This window comes from Scyliorhinus torazame, chromosome 2, assembly GCF_047496885.1.
Source record: "Scyliorhinus torazame isolate Kashiwa2021f chromosome 2, sScyTor2.1, whole genome shotgun sequence".
Classification (NCBI taxonomy): Eukaryota; Metazoa; Chordata; class Chondrichthyes; order Carcharhiniformes; family Scyliorhinidae; genus Scyliorhinus; species Scyliorhinus torazame.
The window spans coordinates 139,695,051-139,722,128 of record NC_092708.1 but is presented as its reverse complement, the minus strand read 5'-3'; the positions used below and the strand labels follow the sequence as shown (position 1 = coordinate 139,722,128).

At 47.0% G+C, this 27,078-nt stretch overlaps 1 long non-coding RNA gene across 1 annotated transcript in view; it reads right to left on the bottom strand.

Moving 5' to 3' along the window:
- The window catches only part of LOC140407802 (uncharacterized), a 49,713-nt gene extending 28,772 nt beyond the window's left edge, over positions 1 to 20,941 (bottom strand). Inside the window, exon 1 of the long non-coding RNA XR_011939810.1 lies at positions 20,895 to 20,941. This is a non-coding gene — a long non-coding RNA (uncharacterized lncRNA). The remainder of the gene's footprint in view (positions 1 to 20,894) is intronic.
- Positions 20,942 to 27,078: the final 6,137 nt, after the last annotated feature.

Genomic DNA, 27,078 nt, shown 5'->3' with positions numbered 1-27,078 from the left:
GGAAGATTGCACTTGAACCCCAGAGTACGATACCATCTCACAGGTAAGCTCATCTTTCCTGATCTGCTAAGGCTTCATTTCCTCTGAAGCTCTCTCGTTCCACCATCTTTACAATGTTGTCTGTTTCACCTTCTGTTTTACTTTTGACAACACTGGGTCTCTGTTTGTCTAGTACTTAATCTGTTGAGCTGACACTGGCAAAGTGTCTAGACAATACATAGCCATTCTTATCTCTTCTGATAATGTAGGAGGGGTGCATCCATCTCTGGTGAAAGAATTGGCTATTTGTGCCCCGGATGATGTTCAGTGGTGTACTCATGAACCAACAAGAACACTGTAGCCGGGCCAAAGCTATTGGTATAATCGCCTTACCTTCCTTGAATAAACCCGACAGTGATTGTGGTCTGTCACTGAAATGAAATGTCTCCCTTATAGATAGATATTGATTGAACGTTTTAAAGCAACAGAGAGAGGCCCTCTCTCTCAATTTGTGAACAGTTTCACATCTGTGAGGGTTCTCGACACATATCCCACAGGTCTCTCCAAGCCATCATCCATTCTGTGGGGTAAAATTGCCCCCAATGCCATATAAGAACATAAGAACATAAGAACTGGGAGCAGGAGTAGGCCATCTGGACCCTCGAGCCTGCTCCACCATTCAATGAGATCATGGCTGAACCTTTGTGGACTCAGCTCCACTTTCCGGCCCGAACACCATAACCCTTAATCCCTTTATTCTTCAAAACATTTAATGAAAGAGCCTCTACTGCTTCACTGGGCAAGGAATTCCATAGACTCACAACCCTTTGAGTGAAGAAGTTCCTCCTAAACTCAGTCCTAAATCTACTTCCTCTTATTTTGAGGTTATGCCCCCTAGTTCTGCTTTCACCCGCCAGTGGAAACAACCTGCCCGCATCTATCCTATCTATTCCCTTCATAATTTTATATGTTTCTATAAGATCCCCCCTCATCTTTCTAAATTCCAACTAGTACAGTCCTAGTCTACTCAACCTCTCCTGGTAATCCAACCCCTTCAGCTTTGGGATTAACCTAGTGAATCGCCTCTGCACACCCTCCAGTGCCAGTACTTCCTTTCTCAAGTAAGGAGACCAAAACTGAACACAATACTCCAGGTGTGGCCTCACTAACACCTTATACAATTGCAGCATAACCTCCCTAGTCTTAAACTCCATCCCTCTAGCAATGAAGGACAAAATTCCATTTGCCTTCTTAATCACCTGTTGAACCTGTAAACCAACATTTTGCGACTCATGCACTAGCACACCCAGGTCTCTCTGCACAGCAGCATGTTTTAATATTTTATCATTTAAATAATAATCCCTTTTGCTGTTATTCCTACCAAAATGGATAACCTCATATTTGTCAACATTGTATTCCATCTACCAGACCCTAGCCCATTCACTTAGCCTGTCCAAATCCCTCTGCAGACATCCAGTATCCTCTGCACTTTTTGCTCTACCACTTATCTTAGTGTTGTCTGAAAACTTGGACACATTGCCCTTGGTCCCCAACTCCAAATCATCTATGTAAATTGTGAACAGTTGTGGGCCCAACACTGATCCCTGAGGGACACCACTAGCTACTGATTGCCAACCAGAGAAACACCCATTAATCCCCACTCTTTGCTTTCTATTAATTAACCAAGCCTCTATCCATGCTACTACTTTCCCCTTAATGCCATGCATCTTTATCTTATGCAGATGCATAAAGGATGCATCACATGTTAGTATTATGTTAGGATCCATTGAATCCATAGAATCCCTACAGTGAAGAAGGAAGCCATTCAGCACATCGGGTCTGCACCGACCCTCCAAAAGTGCATTCTACCTAAACCCAGTCCCTCGTCCTATCCCCGTAACCCCGCGCATTGATCATGGCCAATCCACTTAATCTGCACATCTTTGGAATGTGGGAAGAAGACACGGACGGAATGTGCAAACTCCAAAACAATGAGTCACCCAAGGCCGGAATTAACCCCGATCCCTGGCACTGTGAGGCAGCAGTGCTAACCGATGTGCCATCGTACCGCTTCTTGGTATGTCGAAGTGCACTAGTAAACACAACAACTGCAACAACTGCTTGACCTGGCTAAATGCCACTTTTTGTGGTGCCTTTCAGACCATTTGCTGGCTTAACTCAAGAAATGGAACATCGACATAATGCCGGGGAGACCTTTGCTCAGAAGAGACCTACTTGGAGGAACCTACTGATTGAAAGGTCACAATTCTCCGAGAACACCGAATGGCAAGAGAAGGGCCGGAAAAGGAGCCTGAGAAAGGAATACCCGTGACTTAGCTTCTGAGGACTGATCCCACCTTTTGGAAACTGCTGCCAAGTGAGTGAAGATGCGGCTCTAGGATGAGGCTTGTCAGCCACACAAGGAACCCACAGAACCCATGGCCTGTAACATGGAATATCTTAGGTGGACAATCATACCCGTTAGCGAGTGATCACCGCATTCTATCCATTATAATTCTTTTAATGGAATTAACATCCTCATGACAAACCAAAGTTTTTTTAAAAATCATTCTTTCACTCATTTTATTTGCAATTTATACATATTTATAAATGCTAAGCATCAATAATATAAATGATTAACCTCTCAAAATAATGCTTCCAGATGTCTCCAGTCGCTGCAAGAAACATTTCTGTGTAAATAAAAAAGTGTAAAAACTCAACAAATATCCAGGTAAGTGCCACAAGTTAGCACTGCAGCTGGAATTTTCATTCGGCACTGCAGGGCTTCAACCAGTCAAAGAAAAAACAGCCAGAGTTTAAACGTGGCGCACTTCCAGCTCGCATACCTGAATACACAAACTTCTGGGTTGTCACGCCGCACATGTGCGGCACACCAGTAACTTAAATTGCAAATGATGCAGGAAGTTACGGGCCATTGCCTTCTGGCAAATCCCTCCCAGGAGTAGACTAAACAAAGAAATGTCAGAACAAAATATACATGGCATATTGTAGCAAAGATGTCTAGCTGAAGAGTTGATCTCCTTCAGAGCATAGAATCCTTCAATGAAGAATTCCAGAGAATTTTGGGAATATTATGAAGTTTAAATGTAAGACAATCTAATCCATCAATGCAAAATACAACTCCACCCAGAAGTAAATGCAAGATTCAAATCAACTTTAAAATACATTCAAGATATTCAAACACACAACAAATGAGTTTATACTTCCAATCAAAAGTATGCAGGATAGTTTCTGCTTTGTCTCAGATTTGAGGAGACCTACCTCTCGACTAATTGGTGGCTGTGCCTATCTGCCTTCTTTGCAGTTCTTGCAGGTCTGGATCCTGTGTGAATGTAACAGCTTATTTGAAAGAAAATATGCCACTTTTAGAATAATGGGACTATTGTCTGTTATATTTCTGAGACTCTTCATCTGAGAGGATTTTTGAGGATCAGGTGCAGCTTCTTGTAAATAAGGCTCAATGCCTGCTGGAAAAAGCTTTTTCAAGGCCTTTGCATCTCTGCATGTGTATGAAATTAATGTGCGTGTGATGTTGTCTCTGCTTTTTTGCAAAGGATTTTTAGCTGAGTTAAATTTTTAACCCTTTCATTAACTTGGCCAAGTGGGTTAAATCCTTAACGGAGAGAGCCACTTTATTATTATTAATAATAATAATAATAATAATAATCTTTATTATTGTCACAAGTAGGCTTACATTAACACTGCAATGGAGTTACTGTGAAAATCCCCTAGTCGCCACACTCCGGCACCTGTCCGGGTACACTGAGGGAGAATTCAGAATGTCCAATTCACCTAACAGCACGTCTTTCAGGACTTGTGGGAGGAAACCAGAGCACCCGGAGGAAACCCACACAGACACGAGCAGAACGTGTAGACTCCGCACAGGCAGTGACCCAAGCCAGGATTCGAACCTGGAATACTAATACTTTATTAGTATTGATGTCATCTCCAGCGAAATACGTTGTTGTTAAGTAAACCTTCCATGAAAAAGGCACAAAGGAAACAAAACATGGAGCATGTTTTGGGAAATTCAGTGGATCTGCAGTTTACCAAACCAAGCATTATTGTGTACACTTAACAAAAAAAAATGTTTCTAATCAGAATGCTAAAGAAGTATTAATGCATCAGCTAATAAGAATCAGATAGCAAAAGGCAAATCATCTTAAAGCTGCACAGGCAATTTTGCTCATCCGTCTTGTCAAATAATAATAAACCTGCTCAAGGATCCAAATGGAGTTGCCGTGGAATTTCCAAGGCTCATTGAAGAGATTAGTTTATGTGAGGTTCATGTAAAGAAGTAATTTCAAATGAATTACGTGTATGGTCCCTATCGATTGATCTGTGGGAGTGATCCCAAATTCTGTGCTGGACGATATTGAACCAGGGTCCCTGGTGCTGTGAGGCAGCAGTGTCAACCACTGTGCCACCGTGCCGCCCTAAAATGCTTCAGAGAGAAGTATTTCCAAAGCACCTAAAGAGGCAATCAATGCTAAGTGGAAACTATGTAAATGAAATGCATAGATTTATGGCTTGAATGATGCCACATATATGGATATTTTTTGGTCCAATCTGTTTTGCTGAAAGTAGGGGGGTGTTCAATTAAAAGAAGATCCTGCAATCTTTTATTGGTGTCAAAATGGAAACTTTCAAGCGTTTTCATAATGCATGTTGGTTGATTTCTTATTGGCCAGAACTGTAGAATTTGGGAAATGTGTTACTAATAAGATTAAAGTGAAATTTAAGATTGCTCCGAAGTCAGGCTTCAAGTGCTTGTAAATTTATTGATATAGATTATAAACGTCTCCACTCCCGGGAATTAATAAAACCCATCATAGCAGGCAATTTTAATGAATTAATTGACAGCTTCCAGTCAGCAGCTGTCGTCAAACTGTTGCCATCACCTGGTGGCAAGAGTATGTCGGCCTTGCTTCCTGATGCTTTTTGCCACCATTGTTTCACCCCTCCAACCTCTAAGCCTGTCTCCAAAAGGCTGGTGGGGTTCCCGACAAGACGTTGATGTTAGCTAATTTTTGCTCAATTGTTAAGTCTAGAACATGACAAAGGAGAAAGACAGGCTTAGTTTTGGCTGAGGACATGTTATATTCTGAAATTATAATGTACAAGTCTGTGTAATTTCACTTGCAGATAATAAATCATTTAGACACATGAGTCTATGTGGCCTGTATCAGCCAGACAGTGTATGATATTCATCTGAGCATAGCCGATATTCTTAAATGAAATGAATAACAATCAGATTTTCACAAAGTCGCATTTATTCAGTTCTTCATCAGAACGTCTAATGATGACCTCGAGAAGTCAGGCTTTGATTTTGCTGTTCTTGGGTTTAGCGAAGAAACAATTCTCTTTTCATCAGCTCTGAGCTGGACAAGCAAGTAGTTAAAATTCAGAAATTACAACATGGCTCATTTTATTGGATCAATACCAGTCAATGATCTTTATGTACCTCCATGCACCCCAATAGCTCTTCCAGTCCATTTGCAATATCAGAAACACGTCTTAGAAATGCTTAGCCTCCTTTTCCAACAGGCAATATGCCAACATTTTTAAAAAGGTTACAATCTGGTGAGGGACCATTAACATCCAAAAAGGAATCCAAACATCTTGGTCTAACCAATAAAAGGCACCACAAGATTCCACATGTTTAATCAAACATAGAATGTAATTGAATATAAAATAATTCGACAAAACAAGAAGTCTTAACAGTAGTTAAGTTATAACTTTGTATGTAATGGACTCGCTTTAATTTCTTGCTTTCCCCCAAGCCACTTCAATCTTAAAGTTGATTAGGTCTGCAGGGACCACCCATAACGTGCCACAGCCCTCTGGAAAGTACTTTAATTCTTCTCAGTTCCAGCTTGTCTCAGAGGTAAGACTTTAATTTACTACCTTTGACTGCAAATGCCTTAGTCCCTTGTTCTGGTTGCCTTCTCTATGCCTACTGTTGGTTGTTTTCTTTTGCCACTAGATTCTGTGAGGACCACAGTAGATTTTGTTTCAGTCGCTTCAAACTAAGCAACCTTCCAGCTTCATTTTCCTCATGAAACCTGAACTGAAGCTACGCCCTACCCACATTCCATGAGATGAATGATGAAGTTAGCTGTTCCCCTGCTGCAGTACAGGCCTACTAACTGTCATTTGCTAATTGACTATCCTCTCAGTGAACTGCAAACTGCACACACTATGTACAAGCTGCAATTGACTTTCTCAAAAAACATCCAGATAAATTGAAACTAGAGGACCTCCCTAATCTCCAATGACATTACACCTTCTAACTGATGGATGTACCTGCACGCTTGCTTTCAATGACTGGTGGACGAGGATATCCAGGTCCCTTGTTTGTCAACATCTTCCATTTAATATCACCATTTAAATAATGCCATTCTGTTCCTCCATCCAAAATGTATTCCTCCTCATTTATCCGTGTTGTACATGGCACCTTCCATGTATTTTTCCACTCATTCAACTTGTCTAAATCACCTTGAAGTTTCTCAACATCCTCCTCACCACTCACATTGCCACCAAATTTTGTGTTATCAGCAAATTTGGAAATATTACATTTGGTTCCCTCATCTAAATCATTAATGAATATTGTGAATAGCTGAGGTCCAAGCACTGATCCCTGTGGGATCCCACTAATCACCACCTGCCACTTCAAGAAAGACCCATTTATTCCTACTCTCTGTTTCCTGTCTGCTAACCAATTCATAATCCATGCTAATACATTAGCACCAATCCCATGCACTTTAATTTTGCACACTAATCTCTTAGGTGGGACTTAATCAAAAGCTCTCTCAAATACCAAATACACCACATCCACTGGATTACCCTTATTTATTCTACTAATTACGCCCTCAAAAAACTGCACTAGGTTTGTCAAACATGATTTCTCTTTCATAAACCCATGTTGACTTTTGGGGGGAGTTCCCAGGCCCATTCGCTGTGGGCACAAATCCTGTTATGGTCGTTAACTCTTGTGAGAGGGCCATAATGGGATTTGGGCAGGGGACATCTCAGAATGATGGCAACATAATCTGGGCGTGAACCTGATTACCATCAATCTGCATGCATTTAAATATTCCTAAATAGCCATATCTTCCGGAGGCTTCAGATGATTCCATCCTCACCGGTGTTGTAACATAAATCAACAGAATAATTGCTGCTCTCCAGCTGTCGGGATGACCACCCAGAGGCGCAGAGACCAGTGTAGCCCCCGGGTGGTCTGGGAATTGGCAAGGCAGTGGTCTGGCACTGCCCCTTAGCACTGAGGCATTGCCAACCTCGCACAGCAGGGTGGCACTGCCAGGTTGGCACTGCCAGGGATATGGCCTGGAAGTGTGGCCAAGGGGCAGGGCCAAGGGCACTGTCAAGGAGTGGGGCCTCCAGGGAACCCTATACAAAGAACAAAGAACAAAGAAATGTACAGCACAGGAACAGGCCCTTCGGCCCTCCAAGCCCGTGCCAACCATACTGCCCGACTAAACTACAATCTTCTACACTATGGGGAGGTTCCCACATTTGGGATGCCAGTGATGGTGCTGGGAGGGGGGGCACTGAAACCCCGGCGATGGTGGTAGGGGGGCCTTTACTTTCACTTTGAGAGTGAAGTGCCCTTTAACAAGGGCATACTGATCTATGTATAACTGGGCCTGCTGTCTCTAAGAGGCCCCGCCCCACCAGAGTGATGGTGGAGAACACGCCCCCCTGTTTTATTTCCTAGTATCAAAATAACTGGAGAGAAAACCTGACTGGAACGGGGAGGAACACATCGGTTTTCAGTAAGAACCTGACAATTTGCCATTTTGTGGGAAAATTCCACCCTTTGCCGAATCCATTTGATATTTTCTAAGTAATTTTTTAATAATCTTTATTGTCACAAGTAGGCTTACATTGGCACTACAATGAAGTTACTGTGAAAAGCCCCGAGTCGCCATATTACGAATTTTGGAAGATGGGTATTTTGGAAGGAGAGCAATGAGCCATAACATTAAGTATCCCTCTGTTAGGACTTCCGGGGGTGGTGGCTCTCCTCCAGACCATAACCAAATAGGCACGTCTTGGTGAATTTTGCACGAAAATTCAAAAGCAACTCCACCTGAACCGAGAAAAGAAAGGAATAGAACCAGAATGCTAGTAAATGGGAGCTCGAGGGGTCGAAGGGACAGCAGAAGAGCAGGGTTTGGGTAGCACAGTGGTTAGCACAGTTGCTTCACAGCTCCAGGGTCCCAGGTTCAATTCCCGGCTTGGGTCACTGTCTGTGTGGAGTCTGCACGTTCTCCCGTGTGTGCGTGGGTTTCCTCCGGGTGCTCCGGTTTCCTCCCACAGCACAAAGATGTGCAGGTTAGGTGGATTGGCCATGCTAAATTGCCCTTAGTGTCCAAAAAGGTTAGGTGGTGTTCTGGGGATAAAGGGGAAAGGGTGAAGGCGTGGGGCTTAAGTGGGGTGCTCTTTCTAAGGGCAGGTGCAGACTCAATGGGCTGAATGGCCTCCTTCTGCACTGTAATTTCTAAGAAAGAGGCGGAAAAGGCCACGTGCAGCAGGCGGACAAGCCGATGGACCCACGAGGTGAGGGGGCCCTGGCCACCCAAGAGAGAGGGAGGCCTCCCCCCCACCACCACCAGGAGACGGATGGAAGACATTCCTTATCGAAGGAACTGACCACCACGAAAGAGGTGATAAAGTTTAAAATCCAGGTGGGGGTCAAGGTCATGGTGACAGAGGAGATGGTCACCATGCAAAAACCAATAGATGGATTGGGGAAGAAGGTGTAGTGCAAGAAAAAACGATCCACGAATTGGAGAAAGCATCGACAGACCAGAGCGATAAGATCCTCGCCCTGGAGCCAGAAGTCAAATGGTTGGTGGTGGCCCAAGAGAGTTTAAAAGGGAAAGTTGAGGACCATGAGAACCGTTCCCGATGCCAGAACATTCGGATTGTGGGCCTGCCAGAGGGTATTGAGGGCAGGCACCCGACGGGCTACATCGCCAAATACTGGACAACCTAGTCAGGAGAGATAGCTTCGCCAACCCGCCCCTGGAGATTGACAGAGCGCTCAGGACACTCAGGCCGAAAGCCAAGGAGGGGGAACAACCGAGGGCAGTCATCATGAAGCTACATCGATACAAGGATCTTGAGAGGATCCTGAGGCGGGCAGGACAGATCAAATAACCGGGTAAGCGAGTAACTGGGAAGGACATTGGGGTGCACTTGGCAAAATGCAGGGCCGAATTTAATCAGGCAAAATCGGCCTGTATAAAAACGGGGTAAGATTCAGAATGCGGTCCCAGCCAGCCTCTGGGTCACGTTCCAGAACAAGGAGCATTACTTTAATACCCCGGCGGAGGCTGACAAATTTGTGCGGACAAACGGCCTGACAAGGGGCAGGCGAGGCAGTGATGAAGGTGGAACAGAAGAGGAAAGAGAAAGAGAAAGAGACTTCCTGGACACTTGATATGTTCGAGCAGGACTGTGCTGCCTCACTCTGACCAGAAAGACCGGGTCACAGGGAAGGGTGAGAGCAGAGGAATGCAGGTGAGGGTGAGGCATAGGCAGAGGGAGCAAACAGACAGTGGGCATAAGATAGGGGTAAGATCAGCCCTGGGAGGAGGGCCACCACACTAGCACGGATAGCTAGCACAGGAAGAAAGACAGTGAAGGGGGCTGCGACACACCTCCCAGCAGGGAGGGAGCACCTGGCTAGGGGGTTGGGGATGCAGGAATAGGGAGGGGGAATGCATAGGTGGTGACGGTGAGGGTGCGTCATAGGGAGCGGGGATGGTGGCAGGGGCAGAGGTGGCAAGGGTGTAGGAACACAAAGGGAAGAAAGGGTTGGTGTGCAGATTGGCTTTGGCAGGTAAGGTGCAGGTTGAGGGAACAATTGGCACCGCAAGCAGGTACTTTGGAGGGTCCCTAAACAAAGGGAGACCCTGGAGTGCAGGGGTTTACCCATGTGGCGTACAAACAGTCGGCGGCCATGTTGGGTGCCCCCTGGATAAAGGGAAACCTCGGAGCGCAGGGGCCCGGCCTCATCATGAGAATGACGACCGTGGCCATTTTGGACGGCCCCCTAACAGGGGCGCATCCACCAGGTAAGTATGGTTGATCCCACAGGAAGATGTAGAAGTATGTACAGAGCCCCCCCACCAGGATTATCACCTGGAATGTCATGGGTCTCAATGGCCCAGTGAAAAGGTCCAGTGTCTTCACCTACTTGAGAAGTTTGAAAACCGACATAGTCTTCCTGCAAGAGACAAACGTGTATGCGCCCAACTGGGACTACACAGATTTCATAAAAAGACCATGGCGGAAATCCCCGACGACACACCCCGACTGATCATGGTAGGGGGGGGGGAGGGGGGACTTCAGCTGTGTACAGGACCGATCGACTGACCGATCAAACCCCACAACAGAGAAAAAAGTAGGCATGGCTAGGGAGCTGGGATCTTTCATGGAGCAGAGGGGGACAGTGGACTCTTGGAGGTTCCTACACCCCGGTGAGAAGGAATTCCCGTTCTTTTCGCCGATGCACAAGATATACACACAGATTGACTTATTTTCAGTGGGGAAATCGGTGCTTCCAGAAATAGTAAGGGCGGAATACTTCTCAATAGTCATCTCCGACCATGCTCCACGTTACATGGATGTGAGATTGGAGACATGCCTGCCAAACGATGCACATGGAGGTTGGACACGAACCTTTTGGCCAACGAGGTCTTCTGCCAACAATTATTACAGGCCATAGGCGAGTACATTACTAACAACTGGACCGGGGAAGTCTCACCTTCCAAGTTCTGGGAGGCGCTGAAAGCGGTGATTAGGGGAGAGATTATAGTCAATAAAGTTCGTAGAGACAGGGAAGAGAGGGCAAATAGGCAACAACTGATTGACTCCATTCTGGAGCTGGACAGAAAGTAATCCGAGGCCCTGACCGTAGAGCTTCTGGTGGAGAGGAAAAAGCTGCAAATGGACTTTAACCTGATATCCACCAGGAAAGCAGTGTACCAACTCTGCCAGACACGGGGGACCTTTTGTGAGCATGGAGAGCTGGCCGCTTACTGACTCACCAACTTAGAAAGCAGGCAGTCACGAGGGAGATATTGCAGGTGAAGGATACAGCGGCAGACTGGTAGCCGAACCAAAAAAGGTCAATCAAGCATTTGAGACCTTCTACCGAGGACTGTACACCTCCGAGCACCACCCCCCAATGGGGACATGGGGATTAAACGGTTCCTTGATGGACTGGACATGCCAGTCGTGGCGGACGATAGATGGAGGGAGCTGGAAGCACCAATAAGATTGGGAGAGGTCATAGAGAGGCCATCAACTCCATGGGGGCAGGGAAAGCGCCGGGACCCGATAAGTTCCCGGCAGAACTCTATAAAAAATTCACAACAGCACTGGCCCCACACCTACGGGAGTGTTCGTGGACTCGTTAGCACAGGCCACAATATCACTGACCCAAAAAAAACAAAGATCCAACGTAATGTGGATCATATCGACCCATTTTGCTGCTCAATGTGAACGCGAAGATACTCGCAAAAATCGTGGCTAAGAGACTGGAGAACTGCGTGCCAGAGGTGGTCGCAGAGGACCAGACCGGCTTTGTCGAGGGTAGACAGCCAACTGCGAACATCAGGTGGCTTCTAAATGTAATAATTAACCCCCGGGGAGAGAACACCAGAGGTGATCGTAGAAAAGGCCTTCGACAGAGTTGAATGGAAGTACATCATTGAAGTACTGGAGCTGATTGGGCTAGGGACGGAGTTCACCTAATGGGTGAAACCACTGTACAAGCCCCCAAGGCGAGTGTTCAGACCAACACCACCAGCTCTATATACTTCCAGCTACACAGAGGCACAAGGCAGGCTGGCCCATTGTCCCCGCCATTGTTCGCCCTGGCAATTGATTCCCTGGCGATCGCATTGCAAGACGCAAAAGGTTGGAAGGGCATCCAAAGAGGCGGCAGAGAGCACAGTCTCACTCTATGAGACAGTGATATTGTGACCTGCTCCTCTACATCTTGAACCCACAGACCGGTCTGAAAGTAATCTTGAAGCTCCTGAAAGAGTTTGTGGCGTCTCCGCTACAAACTCAACCTGAGCAAGAGTGAAGTATTCCCAGTGAACATGAGCGGGGGAGGGACAGAGCTGGGAGGACAACCATTCAAACTAGCCCAAAGCAAATTCTGCTACCTGAGGATCCAGATAGCCCATGACTGGACACGAATCTGCAATCCTCCTGCAAGGGAACGACTCTTCGGCCCTCGTCACGGCAGCACCCCTCCGGCAAAATACACATCCTGCCCAGTGGTGATAGCCACATTGAGGACATGAAACCAAATAAGGCAGCATTTCAGTTGAACCGGGATGTGCTCCAGGGCCCCAATCTGCGGCATCCACAAATTCCCGTCAGCCATGCTCGACGCCACCTTCAGAAAATGGAGACAGGACAGGGCACGCTAGCAGTCAGGGACTTTTACATGGGGACAGACTCGTGACCCTGGACAAACTAACGGAAGACCTGGCTGGTAGACCTGTTGGAATTTCTCCACCTGGAGAAGATCAAGTACACCATCTGAGGGTCAGACGAGAGCTTCCACAAAAACGTGGGGGCCATTCATCAGCCTGTTCCAAGATCTGTTCGAAGCTAATAGTGACTAGGAAGAGAGTAGGGAGGGGGGACTGCAGAGAACAGGCAAGAGCCCACATAATGGAGAGGAAAAGAGGGGGAGGGGAGGCAAGGAGCGAACCCAAGTGAGTCACAGAGAGGGACATGGGGAAAAAGGGAGGAGGGGAGGGGGCAGGAAGCCCTCCCCACCGAACCCACAAAGACAACAACAGGAACTGCAGAAGAGAGGAGTGGAATGTAGTAATATGACGCCCAGGGCAAAAGGTGGTGCCAGGAAAGAGCAAGACTATCAGCAGGGGGGGGGGGGGGGGGGGGGGGGGGGGGGGGGTGGGGGGGGTGCGCTGCAGAAGGTGGGAAGGGTGTGTAAAATTTGTAAATAAGAAACTGTTACACTGTAAAAATTGGAAAATGCCAATAAAATATCTTTTAAAAATATCCCTCTGTTAGAATTCCTTCTTTGATGATGAAAACAAATGATTTTACAATACTTCGGGGTATACCAAATGAGTTTGGACAAATTGACCTTTAACTCCCAAAACATACCTGCCTCTGGACTGCCCTTACTGCAAGGATTTCACACATCTGGGGCGGTGTTCTCCGGCTGCGTCCACCCGGCGAACAGAGAATCCCACCCGAGGTAAATGGACCTCTCCATTGTCCACCTCTCACCTGTGGCATTCTTGCAGGGGGCAGGTAAGAATCCAGCCCCTTGTCTCCAGTTGTTCAGCTAAGTAAGCCCGCTTGCAGTTTTATGAGCTTACCAATTTTATGAGCTTACCTTTCTAGCTGTTAACATCTTCAATCAAAAAGACCCATAAGATGTAATAGATTCCAAACCTCTTTTAATTGAACTACCTCAGGGCTACTTTTATCACTTCCTACAGTTAAAACTCTAATTTCTAAAGGCAACATTTACACTCCAAAATGCACGAATCATGGATTTGCACAACAAAAGGTATTGTCAACATATAAAGCTTTGTTCTATTGTTATTTTGTGTTCAATATATATAACTACTAATGTAAAAAGGTAAAAAGGTATGCATCATCTCATCGAGAAGGAAGAGGAAGCATTCTTGCAATAACAACAAGGTTGCCAGGGTACCATAACATATAATTCAAGACAACATCAAAGAACTGAATGTCCTGTGGTCTTTGCCATGACAATGGTGTGATTATCTATCTCGTTCACGGGAAACTTTTGAGTAAAATTGAACAACGTTGAACTGAAATTCTTATAAGCTGGTAAGATCGATTACACCATTCCTGCCATGCAATAGGTCTATTCAGTTAATAACTTGAATTCCAAGTTCATAACTGTGGCCAACTGTTTCTGTCACGCTGCACTATTTGATAGGCTAATGGCACCAGTTAACTGGAGGGCAATGAGCCATGGCATTTTGATTTACAGGTCATTAAGCACACTGCAGATGGAAGATCCTTTGTTTGTAGAAAACAACCATGGGCTCTTAGTATTATCAGGAAACAATACCAGTAGGATGGAACTCTTAATTATATGGATACACCCACAAACAAATCTGTGAGCTAAAGTTCAAACCAGAGTTTGAACTCTACCAATGACCTTTGCAATATGCCTCTCTTCATGCCCTGCTTCCCATTATTCTTATGGTAAGATTCAGTCAATTCTGATAAACGATTGAACCTCAATTTCCAATGACTCTTCTGTTTTTGTTTCTTTTGCCTGCCCTGTTTAAATTCTGTCCATTGGATTCAACATTTGTATTCTAGGATGTGTCTAGCTATCTTGTGGCTGAATATTTCACCCATTTAAAAATCAAGAAGCAGATAAATTGGCATGAATATTATTGTCAATCCATCGGCACACCCAAGCCTGCACTGTATTAATATAAAATGCAATAAAACACGGTACCAAAAATGAACCTTTTGCTATCTGGACTGAGCACAAAGTCAAATATTTGATGGTAAAATTCATATTTCTTTTGATTAGACACCCATTATCCCATGGCAAAATGCTGGAAAAAAGTATCATCTGTCGACTGGCAAAACTCCCTGAAAAGATGAGACATTGGAACATGACCAATTATAAATAACTTTGAAATATAGATGTCCAATTTATCGTGTTAACTATTAAAGAGGTTAGTATAATGCAGTGAGGCTGTAAAAGACAGCTCCTTAGTGCCAATAGTGTTAGCACTGCACATGCTAGTTTTGTATTGAAATGGTGTCCATACACTCATTTGCAGTGGGGCCCACACCGAACACTTTAGTGAGCATGTTAACGCTGCATTATACGTAGAACATACAGGCAGAAGGAGGCCATTCGGCCCATTGAGTCTGCACCGACCCACTTAAGAACTTACTTCCAACTTATCCCCGTAACCCAATAACCCTTCCGAACCTTTTTGGACACTAAGGGCAATTTAGCATGGCCAATCCACCTAACCTGCACGTCTTTGGACTGTGGAAGGAAACCAGAGCACCCGGAGGAAACCCACGCAGACACGGGGAGAATGTGCAGACTCCGCACAGTCAATGACCCTGCGGGGAATTGAACCTGGGACCTTGTCGCTGTGAAGCCATAGTGCTATCCACTTGTGCTACCGTGCTGCCCCTGGAAGTATGATCAGCAGATCAATTATGTTATCAATCAGAGGTAACACTGATTTGACACCAGGGGCGAAGTTCTCCCCCAACGGTGCGATGTCCGCCGACTGGCGCCAAAGACGGCGCAAATCAGACGGGCATCGCGCCGGCCCAAAGGTGCGGAATGCTCCGCATCTTTGGCGGCCTAGCCCCAACATTGAGGGGCTAGGCCGACGCCGGAGGGATTTCCGCCCCACCAGCTGGCGGAAATGGCGTTTGTTGCCCGCCAGCTGGCGTGGAAATGCGGCGCATGCGCGGGAGCGTCAGCGGCCGCTGACAGTTTCCCAGCGCATGCGCGGGAGCGTCAGCGGCCGCTGAAAGTTTCCCGCGCATGCGCAGTGGGGAGAGTCTCTTCCGCCTCCGCCATGGTGGAGGCCGTAGCGGAGGCGGAAGGGAAAGAGTGCCCCCACGGCACAGGCCCGCACGCGGATCGATGGGCCCCGATCGCAGGCCAGGCCACCGTGGGGGCACCCCCCGGGGTCAGATCGCCCCGCGCCCCCCCCCCCCCCCCCCAGGACCCCGGAGCCCGCCCACGCCGCCTGGTCCCGCCGGTAAATACCAGGTCTGATTTACGCCGGTGGGACAGGCAATTTCTGGGCGGGACTTTGGCCCATGCGGGCCGGAGAATTGAACGGGGGGTCCCGCCAACCGGCGCGGCCCGATTTCCGCCCCCGCCTAATCTCCGGTACCGGAGACTTCGGCGGGGGCGGGGGCGGGATTCACGGCAACCAACGGCCATTCTCCGACCCGGCGGGGGGTCGGAGAATGACGCCCCAGAGCTGCCATTTTGGACTTCACGCTTTAGTTGACACCCTTTCTTAAATACACACAGTTGAATATGCTTTCAGCTATTGGAAAAGATTCACTCCACCGCCCCACCCTCAAAGCACAGGTTTGGTGATTAGCTTCTGCTGTTTATGTTTGAGTTTAGGGAAGAGCTGGGTCTTTTGAGGAGTTGGTTACAGTTGGTGAAGTCTGCTGGCAACCTTTGCACAACAGTGGGAAAGTGCTGGTTGTGACTGCAAGGACTTTGAGCAGATCACCTCACCCAGTAACGGGGGCCGTAGTGACCATTTCCCCTGGGCTGCAGCATAAGAGGGATTTGGTGCAGAAACAGCAAATAATAAGTAAAGATTCTGACAGAGGAGGGAAAAGGAGTTGGGTGGGGGGGTATTTTTCAGCAGTAGGCTTTATCCATCAAAGGTCTTCCAGGAGCACGTCTCTTACCTCCACCTCAGTCAGGAGCAGTGTGTGCATTAGCAGGGATTGAGGGAAGAGGTGCTCACAGAATTCTACCAACTTGCGAAGCAGACCTACAGCCTCCAAGCATGGTGAGGGCAATGCTGCTCGTGAATGTTAAGGTGATGTGAACTTGTTATTTCCCAGTTAACCTTCCACTTCTACATCAGAGAGTGACAGTGCTGTGACTGGTCCCCTTGTTATCATGGACAATATCCCTCGATTTGTTATCCTCTGTCCTCTCTGTGGGAACTGCTTCGGCACAAGCCTGAATTTGTTAAATTCTGGATGGGATATCCCAAACTTTATATGCCCCTGGGTGAGGAGGCATGACTGACTCTCTTTTTTTATTCAACGCCCGTGATTAGTCACAAGATTACATCAAAAAGGATCCCTTCCCTTACAGATCCCTTTACCCGTTCCCAATGTATTTATGTTTTAAAAGGAGCTAATTTAACCAGCCTTTTTGAGTTAAATAATGAGGGGCTGAACCTTTCCGACCATTCCCACAGGTATGATCAGCCGGTCCCTCCGACGATGACCCTCCACTGTCGTGGGTGTGAACATTGGAAAAACCCATTGACAGCGGTGGGACTGGAAGATCGTGCCACCGGCCAATAGCAGGCCGCCTTGTCAACACAAAACATGGCGCTGGAGGTGGAAAATCTCACCAGTGAGTTTATTAGCTACTAAACGCAAGGAAAAAAAATTAAAAACATATTCACAGAGAGGAATGAGAAGTGAGGGAAAAAATAAGTTCAGAAAAATATATCTGAATTAGTCTTTGACTTGTCTGTGAGGAGTAGATGGTGAAATGCTGTGGCCATTTGAGATTCATAATTCCAGTAGTGTTGACTTCTGCAGTTGAATAGTTGGTTTTGAAATTCCAGGGTTTTGCAGTTTAGCTGGGAGAAGTTGTCCTGCCTCTTATTCAGCTGTGCTGACTTGACTTGCTTCCAGGAATCAGAGAGGTCTCACAACACCAGGTTAAAATCCAACAGGTCTATTTGAAACCACAAGCTTTCAGAGCGCTGCTCCTTCATCAGGTGAAGTGGAGGCAGGTTCACAATCACAGCATGTATAGGAGAGACACAATCGCAAGATAATTACAGATTGGAATTTGAAGAATGGTTGGAATGTGAGTCTTTACAGGAACAAACAATGTGAGTGGAGTGAGTGATAATCACAGGTAATCGAGGTGTGAATTGTCTCAAGCCAGGACAGTTAGTAGGATTCTGCAAACCTGGGCAGTATGGTAGGGGTTACATGTAATGTGACAGGAACCCAAGATCCCGGTTGAGTCCATCCTCATGCATGCGGAACCTGGCTACCAGTTTTTGCACGACGATTCTGCATTGTGTGTCTTGAAAGACAGATGAACGGACAACGCGCAACAATCGGCAGACAGGAGTGTTCCCTTCCAGTCAGGGAATGATTCAGCAGTCAAGAACATTCAGCCTCCGATCTTCAGGTAAACATTCACCAAGGCGGCTTTCAACTGAGAATTCATTACCTCAGTATGAATTTCCATTGTAGCACTTAAACATTGGATGGTTTCTGCTTGTACTTCAATGGAAGCTGAGAAATCAGCTTCAGATGTTGCATCAGTGTTTGGTCACAAGTATTTTCATGGAGCTGGCCACCATTTTCACAGTGAAAAGATGCACTCCAGGTTCTGCACAAAGCCCTATGCCCAGTTGGTGCCAGACTCCTCCATGTTCCTTGATAGTGACAGGAAGCTGCCTACAGCCAGCCCATGAGGTAGGCATATGGCCGGCATAGTAGCACAGTGGCTATCACTGTTGCTTCATGGCACCAGGGACCCGGGTTCGATTCCCGGCTTGGGTCGCTGTCTGTGCGGAGTCTGCATGTTCTCCCCGTGCCTGCGTGGGTTTCATAAGGGGGGGTTCCGGTTTCCTCCCACAAGTCCCAAAAGACATGCTTGTTGGGTGAATTGGACATTCTGAATTCTCCCTCAGTGTACCCAAACAGGCGCCAGAGTGTAGCAACTGGGGGATTTTCACAGTAACTTCATTGCAGTGTTAATGTAAGCCTACTTGTGACACTAATAAAGAGTATTATTATTATTTCTGCGTGCATAACCAACAACCTTTTTCTCAAAGCTGCCACAATGACATCCTCATCTGAGTCCTTTACAGCAGAACTTGTATATGACCTCACCTACTGAGGAGTTGGCACCTGCGCTATCCTTTGCCCCTGGCCTGGCTATCGCCCACCCATGTCCAGTGACTCACCACATGCAGATTCCACCATATTACCCTCAAAGATTTGCACAGTGCCAGCATCTGACCTGGTGGCTGCGAGTATGAGATTAAGTGGGCGTGCTTCTTCGTTACCAATCTCTGGTTCATCTCGGAATTCAGTCTCTTGCACCTCCGGCGGGCTACATTAGCAGGCAGCGAAACGATTGTGTGCTGCCTGTGTTACTCCAAATGGGTGTGGGTTAATCGTGTATCACAATCCCCGTGTCCATTTTGTGGGGGGCTGCCCATTCTTTCCTCTTCAGTGTATTTTTTTTAAAATTGACGTTATATTTACAGTAAAGGTGAACAAAATATGGAATAATTTACAGGCATATAACTGATCTTTGATTAAATATATGTCAGCCATATAATGCAGGAAGATCTCAGGTTCAATCCCCAACCTGTGCTGCTTTACCTATTCTGAACCAGAGCAATAATTTAATAATTATTAAGAATCTTTATTGTCAATACTGCAATAAAGTTACTGTGAAAAAAAACCAGTCGCCATGAGGAATTGAACAAACGAATGTGATATAAAATAGTTAGTTCAAATATTAGTTACAATAATGTAGATGTAAGCTAGTCTGACAGTAGTGAGTTCACAAACAAAGGGCAAAGGGATTCAGAAAGCATGGCATGGATGGGGAAAAGGATGCTGGGTAACAAGAGGCCCAGGGTTAAGGAATGCGAAGTGAGCCAATCAGGATATATGGCCAGGTCAGGAGGTGTATAGGATGACCTATGGGAATCTTGCATGTGAAACTTGATGCCATTTGAATGAGATTTGTAAAGATTTCTTTGTCTCCGATAGCACTCGGTTCTGGAGCTCCAGGAGACCGTTTGTGTGTTTTGAATCTCTGTGGAGCGAGTCAGCTTTGCAAGTTGGTTAAAAATAAATAATACTATACCTACAAATCCATCTCGAGTTTTATTGAGGCCAGACTGACGGGTAAAGAATTCAATATTGTCAGCCACATTCCAGCACCTGTTCGGGTACATTGAGGGAGAATTCAGAATGTCCAATCCACCTAACCTGCACATCTTTCAGAACTTGTGGGAAGAAACCGGAGCATGTGGAGGAAACCCACGCAAACACGGGGAAAACGTGCAGACTCCACAAATACAGTGACCCAAGCCGGGAATCGAACCTGGGACCCTGGCGCTGTGAAGAAACTGTGCTAACCACTGTCCTAACGTGCTGCCCAATAATCAAAATACCATACAGATCACACAGCAACAGTTGCCATCCTGATCACTGCCCAGTCGTCTCCTGCATCGCACATGTTGAAGTCTATAAATTGCTTCTCTAACTTTGAAATGTATTGCCATGCTCCAAATAAAATGTAATAACATATTTGAGTCAAAATATTGTAAGCTAATTGAAGCAGTATAGTAATTTCAAGCATTACTCTCGTGAAAAATCAAAAACATCTCTGGCTGCTACTCCAATCTAACGAACAGTGTTGAATTAGATCACAGCCAATTTGGAGGTCAGCAGAACAGGAAGATACTACAGTAATCCTGTTCAGAATCTTGATTAGAAAAGCTGTAGAAGTGATTAAATAATTTTGCTAAATTACAACTATCAGCTCTGAAATAATCAGTGAGCTTTTCCTGTCAAGGCAGAATTGAGTGACGTTACAGAAATCCTGGTACAAAAAAATTGTGATTAGTTAATGTGCAAACATAATCGCACGATTTGAACTGAATCAAGGCTCTTGTCCACTCAAAAAGAAAATATAATCAGTGAATATTTTCACCCAACGTCTTCTTTAATAACCTGTTTGCAGCAATCAGCCTTTTCAACTACTGTATTATTCTTAATGGTCCCAACACTTCCCAATCCTTGACCTTCAAACACACAGCCAGAATGAATCTAGTGTTAATTTGTGACACTAAAGGTAGAGAGGGACGTTTTTTATCATATTTGCAAACTTCTTGACAGCTTTTTCACTTTTTTTCTTTCAAATTCTAGAGCTGCTATGTCAACATCATTTATTAGAGTCTCAACTTATTCATAGATCAATGCCCCAATCGTCATTACTGAGCTGGCAGCTAGGAATTTAGCACTAATATGATTAAAAATAAGATATGAGCGTTTTATACATGTAAATAAATACAAACCTTTGGATAAGGATTGAAATTGTCAGTCTGTTCTGGTGGATGCTGAAGAATTCATAACACGACACCAAAACCATAGCACTCTCATGACATCCAACCTTCCTTCCTCAATCAAGATCAACCTGTCAACTGATCATTCTGGTTCTGGATGTCTGCCATATAAAAAATGCCTACCAACCCAAACAGCACTTGTCATGAATTTGCCTAGCAACAGCAGTAAAACGAAGTTAACAAAACCAAATAGGATGCGAGATGTCCAGCAACAGGTTGAAGTCTTTCCAGAGACAGCAGCAGCCAGTATTCACGAGGCCCAAATAAGGTGCGTCTCTTCCCAGTACCACATTTAGAAGGCAGTTTAGATAAAAATCAAATGCAAAAGACTTATGAGGAGTAGCACCTTATAGGCATTAGATAAAGATCAATGAGGTGGACATATGTGAATGTACAGTCAATGTGGTTGTGCACCGCCTTCTCCTGAGGGGAGTGCCGGGGCGAGAGAAATTGCATGGTGCCAGGCAGTCGGATGCGGGCAGCACAGGGAATGAGCAGCTGGTGGCCTTTGTGAACAAGGCACCCGGTCATGGCCGGTGGTATGAGTGCTGGCATATAGTGCAGAGTGGGGTGCGAGCAGACTGCCATCTGTGTGGTTTGGTCGCCCTTGGGGTGGGGGGGGAGCAGTTACGGGTGTGTGGGACAGGGAGAGAGAGAAGATTGGAAGGGGCCCACTGGACCTACGGTCCCTCACTTTGACAGAGCGGTGGGGCAGTGCACGTGGTCGATGGTCCCAGAGAGAGGGCCGTTGCTGAGGCGGAGGTCGGCATTCGGAATCAAATGAGCCGCCACTGAGTTTCAGTGTCCCTACGGCAAGCATTGCCCAACCTCCACACCACGCCGTCACCCACACTGCATCCCACCACCGGTCACTCCCACACAACCCCACCTCTCCCATACCACCCCAACCCCAGCACCCCACCACGTCCACACTACCCCATCACCCCACTTCCCCCACACCGCCCCACCTCCCCAATACCACCCTACATCCCCCACACCACCCCATCTCCCCCACACCACCCCTCCACCATCCCAACCTGCAATCCAACCATGCGTCACGCATGTGCCTTGCAGGAGCACATGAAATGAAATGAAATGAAAATCGCTTATTGTCACAAGTAAGCTTCAATGATGTTACTGTGAAAATCCCCTAGTCGCCACATTCCGGTGCCTGTTCGGGGAGGCTGGTACGGGAGGCTGGTACATGGCGATGAGGCGGGCCCTTATGGTGTCTCCCAACTCTGGCCACAACCCCAGGATAAGTCGAGCAACGAGGCGGCACCAGACAGTGTCACATGCCCCCAAATGCCAGCCCACGATACCCCGGAGCATGAGTCCGGAGATGACAACGACTTCCCATCACAGCTGTCTCCAACACCCTCCACTAACCTAAGAGACACTCACCTCGGTTGGGCACTTTAATGAAGAGGCTCCGGGGCACTATCTGGTGAAAACCACACACATGCATCGGTACATCAGGTGTAGGTAGGAACCCACGAGAGGTGGCCGGTCAGAGGGTGGCTTGACCCCAGGGATTAGCTGCCATCCAGACATGTCTCGGACTTCTAGAAAGGGCAGTCCTATCGATGCTGGAGATGCAGATGCACAGACAGGGACTACATCAGGGGTTGTCAGCAATCATCCAGTGCCTGAAGGTGGAGTTGGAGCAATGCCCTGGTCTTGCCCCGCTACTGCCACCAGCCCTGGAAGATGGCCCACCCCCTAGTCAGCCATGCCAACGTCGGCAGGACCGGTAGCCCACGGTCACACCTCTGGGGACGGATGACCTACGCTCTCTCCCTCAGCAGCCAATGTGACTGTTTCCCGATTTTCGAAACCACAAGTGAACCTCGCCGTCGGTAATTCCTCCTGCTGAAGGTGGAGCATCACGGGAGCCCAGAAGAATACCGGATTGGCCCCGTTAATGATATGCCAATGGTGTTTACTGTGCATGAGGCAGAGGATGTATTCACTCTGCTGGTGAAGCACCCGGGTATGGCATTCAGTTGGGCGCCGGGCGCACAATTCTCCGCTCAATTGTGTTTCCCAATTCCGGCATCGACCAACAGAGAATCCCACTCCTTATGTTTATCTTGCAGCTTCCTGGCTGCCAGTCAGTGTCCTTAATGGATCTGAGGCAAGTGGTGAAACCCCACTGTTTGTAAGCATTGACCATATCAAAGAAATGAAAGTGCACTCTAAGCACTAAGTGCATTCCAATCACTCAAGTGTGTGATTTCATTGCACTTACCTTTATTTGATCTTTTCAATGTTTGCAAACATTGGGATATCACCACTTAGGCCACTGAAGCATGAAGGGATATGCATAGATCAAAGCTGCAGATGGCTTTTACAAGCTGTCAATCACAAACCACTAAAGCTATGAATGGATTGCAGATAGTGGATCTGTGGAAACCAGACACAAGCACAGTTGCTCACCTTCGAGGAATGGACACATGGAGCTGCAAGGTAAGTGTTACAGCTATAATGCTACCCACAGCCCCTGTCTGGACTACTCTCTAGCTTCCAGACACGTATCCTTTTTTTTGGGGGGGGGGGGGGATGGTCTGTGTGTGCGGGAGCTCTGTGGAAGGGGTTCCTTTAAGCAGGGGATCCATGTGGGGGGTCCCCTTATTACAGTTGTTCCTGTGCAGGCTCCTCCTATTACAGGGGTCCCTGTGCAGGGGCCACTATTACAGGGGTCCTGGTGGGAGGTCCACTTATTACAGGGGTCCCTGGGTGTGGTCTCCCTATTACAGAGGTCACTATGGGACGCTATGGCAATCCGAGGGTGGAGGGCTGCCGTGCGGTGGGGAGGTTGGGGTGTTGTGGGTGATTTGCGGTGCCGGGGTGGTGGTGCCGTCGGTGGGACCTCGCTATCGGGCCGCCCGATAGCGGGATTCCCTGGGAATTCCTCATATTCCACGCCATGCATTAATATTCATGGCGTGGAATACTGAATTGCATCCCACTTTATGACTGCAAGAGGATCGTAAAGTTAGTGCAATTGAGCTCCTGCGGGAGAACACAGTGTCCCAAACAAAGAGTTCTGCCCCACATTCCTTCACCTCTGACTGCTTTTATACAATGATACAGTCCCCGATAAATTTAACATTTAACACATTCACTCAGTCCATTGTAGATTTAGTCTCTCTGGTGGTTTCCGCTTTCTGGCAAAGCGGCATAACTCCACTGACCTGGGTGCTTCTACTGGGTACATTCTGCAGAAACTGCTGCACCCGGTATCTCCTCGGTTTCTGGCAACTCAACCTCATCTGTTTCTGTGGTGACGGCAGATTCTCCTGTCACAGGTTGACTCGGACAACCAACAACATTTCCTGCTGGCAATATGGTTTCATAATGGCAGCTGGGATAACTCTCATCCACACAAGTGGTCCACATGCTTCCTGACAATTATATCTTGTACATTCCCTTCTCAGGCAGCGTTCTTGTTTTGGTTACAACATATCTTGGGACCCAGCTTGGGCCGCTTCCAAAATTTCTGACATACACTGGTTCATCTATTGCAAAGACCTTACTGCTGTGCCTGAATCGTGTTTTTTCTGCTGATTGCTCTGACTGGCCTCTATGCCCCCTGGCAAATTGGAAACACCAGACTTAGTCTGGTCCTAAAACACCACCCCATCAGTAATTCTGCTTGCGACACTCCTGTTGTAGAATGCGACGTTGTACGGTGTCCTAGAAGAAATCGAGACATTCTGGTTCCCAGAGTCGCACCGTGCTGCTATTTGAGACCTGACTTGAAGGTTTGGACTGGTCGTTCAGCCAGTCCATTGGATGTTGGTTGGTCTGACGCAATCCAGATATGCTTCATACCATTCATGGAGGTGAAGTTCTGAAATTCAGCACTCATAAAGGCCACCCTGTTATCCGACATGGGATGCAAAACAATGACACAATTTATCAACCTCGGCATGCAATGCTGTAGACTTCATTTCGAACACTTCCATCCACTTTGACTGGACATCTATCAGGAGCAAAAACTGTCTGCCCAAATATAGCCCCACATAATCAATGTGGACACAGAATCTCAGAATTTCAGAATTTTAGAACAAATGGAGGAGGACTTTAGGAGGTGGAACATGCAGCCTTTATCGCTGGCGGGCAGGGTGCAGGCAATTAAGATGATGGTCCTCCCGAGTTTCTTATTTGTATTTCAATGTCTCCCTATTTTAATCACCAGGACCTTTTTTAATAAAATAGATAGGAGCATTACGAGCTTTGTGTGAGCAGGGAAAGTTCCGAGAGTAAGGAGGGGGTTCCTGCAGCGCAGTAGGGACAGAGGAGGACTGGCACTACCGAACTTGGGAGATTATTATTGGGCCGCCAATGTGGCAATGATACGTAGATGGATGATGGAGGGTGAGGGAGCGGCGTGGAAAAGGCTGGAGAGAAGGTCCTGTAAAGGGACGAGTCTAGAGGCGCTGGTGACGGTGACGGCGCCGCTACCGTTCTCACCGAAAAAGTACACCACAAACCCGGTGGTGGCGGCAACACTGAACACATGGGGACAGTGGAGGCGACAGAGAGGGGTGCGGGGAGCCCTGGTGGGGTCCCCTATCAGGAACAACCATAGGTTCGCCCCAGGAAGAATGGATGGAGGATTTCAGAGCTGGTACCAGTTGGGAATTAGGAAGGTGGGAGATTTATTCATAGATGGGACTTTTGCGAGCTTGGGAGCACTGGAGGAAAAGTATAAGTTACCCCGGGGGAATTTCTTGAGATATATGCAGGTTTACTAGACAACAGGTGAGGGAATTTCCACGGCTCCCGACACAGGGGATACAGGACAGGGTGCTTTCAGGGGTGTGGGTCGGAGAGGGCAAGGTGTCAGAGATTTATAGAGAGATGAGGGAAGAGGGGGAGGAGTCGGTGGGCGAACTAAAAAGAAAGTGGGAAGAAGAATTAGGGGAGGAGATAGAGGAGGGTATGTGGGCTGATGCCCTAAGCAGGGTAAATTCCTCTTCCTCATGCGCCAGGCTTAGCCTGATTCAATTTAAGGTGCTACATAGAGCACACATAACGGGGGCAAGATTGAGCAGGTTCTTTGGAGTGGAGGACAAATGTGGGAGGTGTGGCGGGAGCCCGGCAAACCATGCACATATGTTTTGGGCGTGCCCGGCACTGGAAGGGTATTGGAAGGGAGTGACGGGAGTGATTTCGCAGGTGGTGAAGGCCCGGGTCAAACCAGGCTGGGGGTTAGCTCTATTTGGAGTTGCGGAAGAGCCGGGAGTGCCGAGGCGAAAGAGGCCGATGTCGTGGCCTTTGCGTCCCTCGTAGCCCGGCGTAGGATCCTGCTCATGTGGAAGGAGGCGAAACCCCCCGGACTGGAGGCCTGGGTAAACGATATGGCGGGGTTTATTAAACTGGAGCAGATAAAGTTTGCCCTGAGAGGATCGGCTCAAGGGTTCACCAGGCGGTGGCAGCCATTTCTCGACTACCTAGGGGAACGTTAGAGGGAAGACGGATGACCAGCAGCAGCAACCCAGGGGGGAGGGGGGGGGAGGCAGTTGAGTATAGGGTAATAGAGTACGAGGTTTTGTTACTTGTATATTATTACTATTGTTAAAAAGTTTTAAAACTTCTGTTTTGTTACTGTTATCGTTTCGCTTGTTTTGTAAGCGGGAAAAACGTTGCTCAGGGAAAAAAATTTCAATAAAATATATTTTTTTAAAAAATAATAATAATATGGTAGAATTCAATCTCCAATTTGAAAGAAAGAAGGTAGAATCAGATGTAAAGGTGTTACAGTTAAATAAAGGTAACTACAGGGGCATGAGGGAGGAACTGACGAAAATCGACTGGGAGCAGAGCCTAGTGGAAAAGACAGTAGAACAGCAATGGCAGGAGTTTCTGGGAGTAATTGAGGACACAGTACAGAGGTTCATCCCAAAGAAAAGAAAGGTTATCAGAGGGGGGATTAGGCAGCCATGGCTGACAAAGGAAGTTAGGGAATGCATCAAAGCAAAAGAGAAAGCCGATAATGTGGCAAAGAGTAGTGGGAAGTCAGAAGATTGGGAAGGCTACAAAAACAAACAGAGGATAACAAAGAGAGAAATAAGGAAAGAGAGGATCAAATATGAAGGTAGGCTAGCCAGTAACATTAGGAATGATA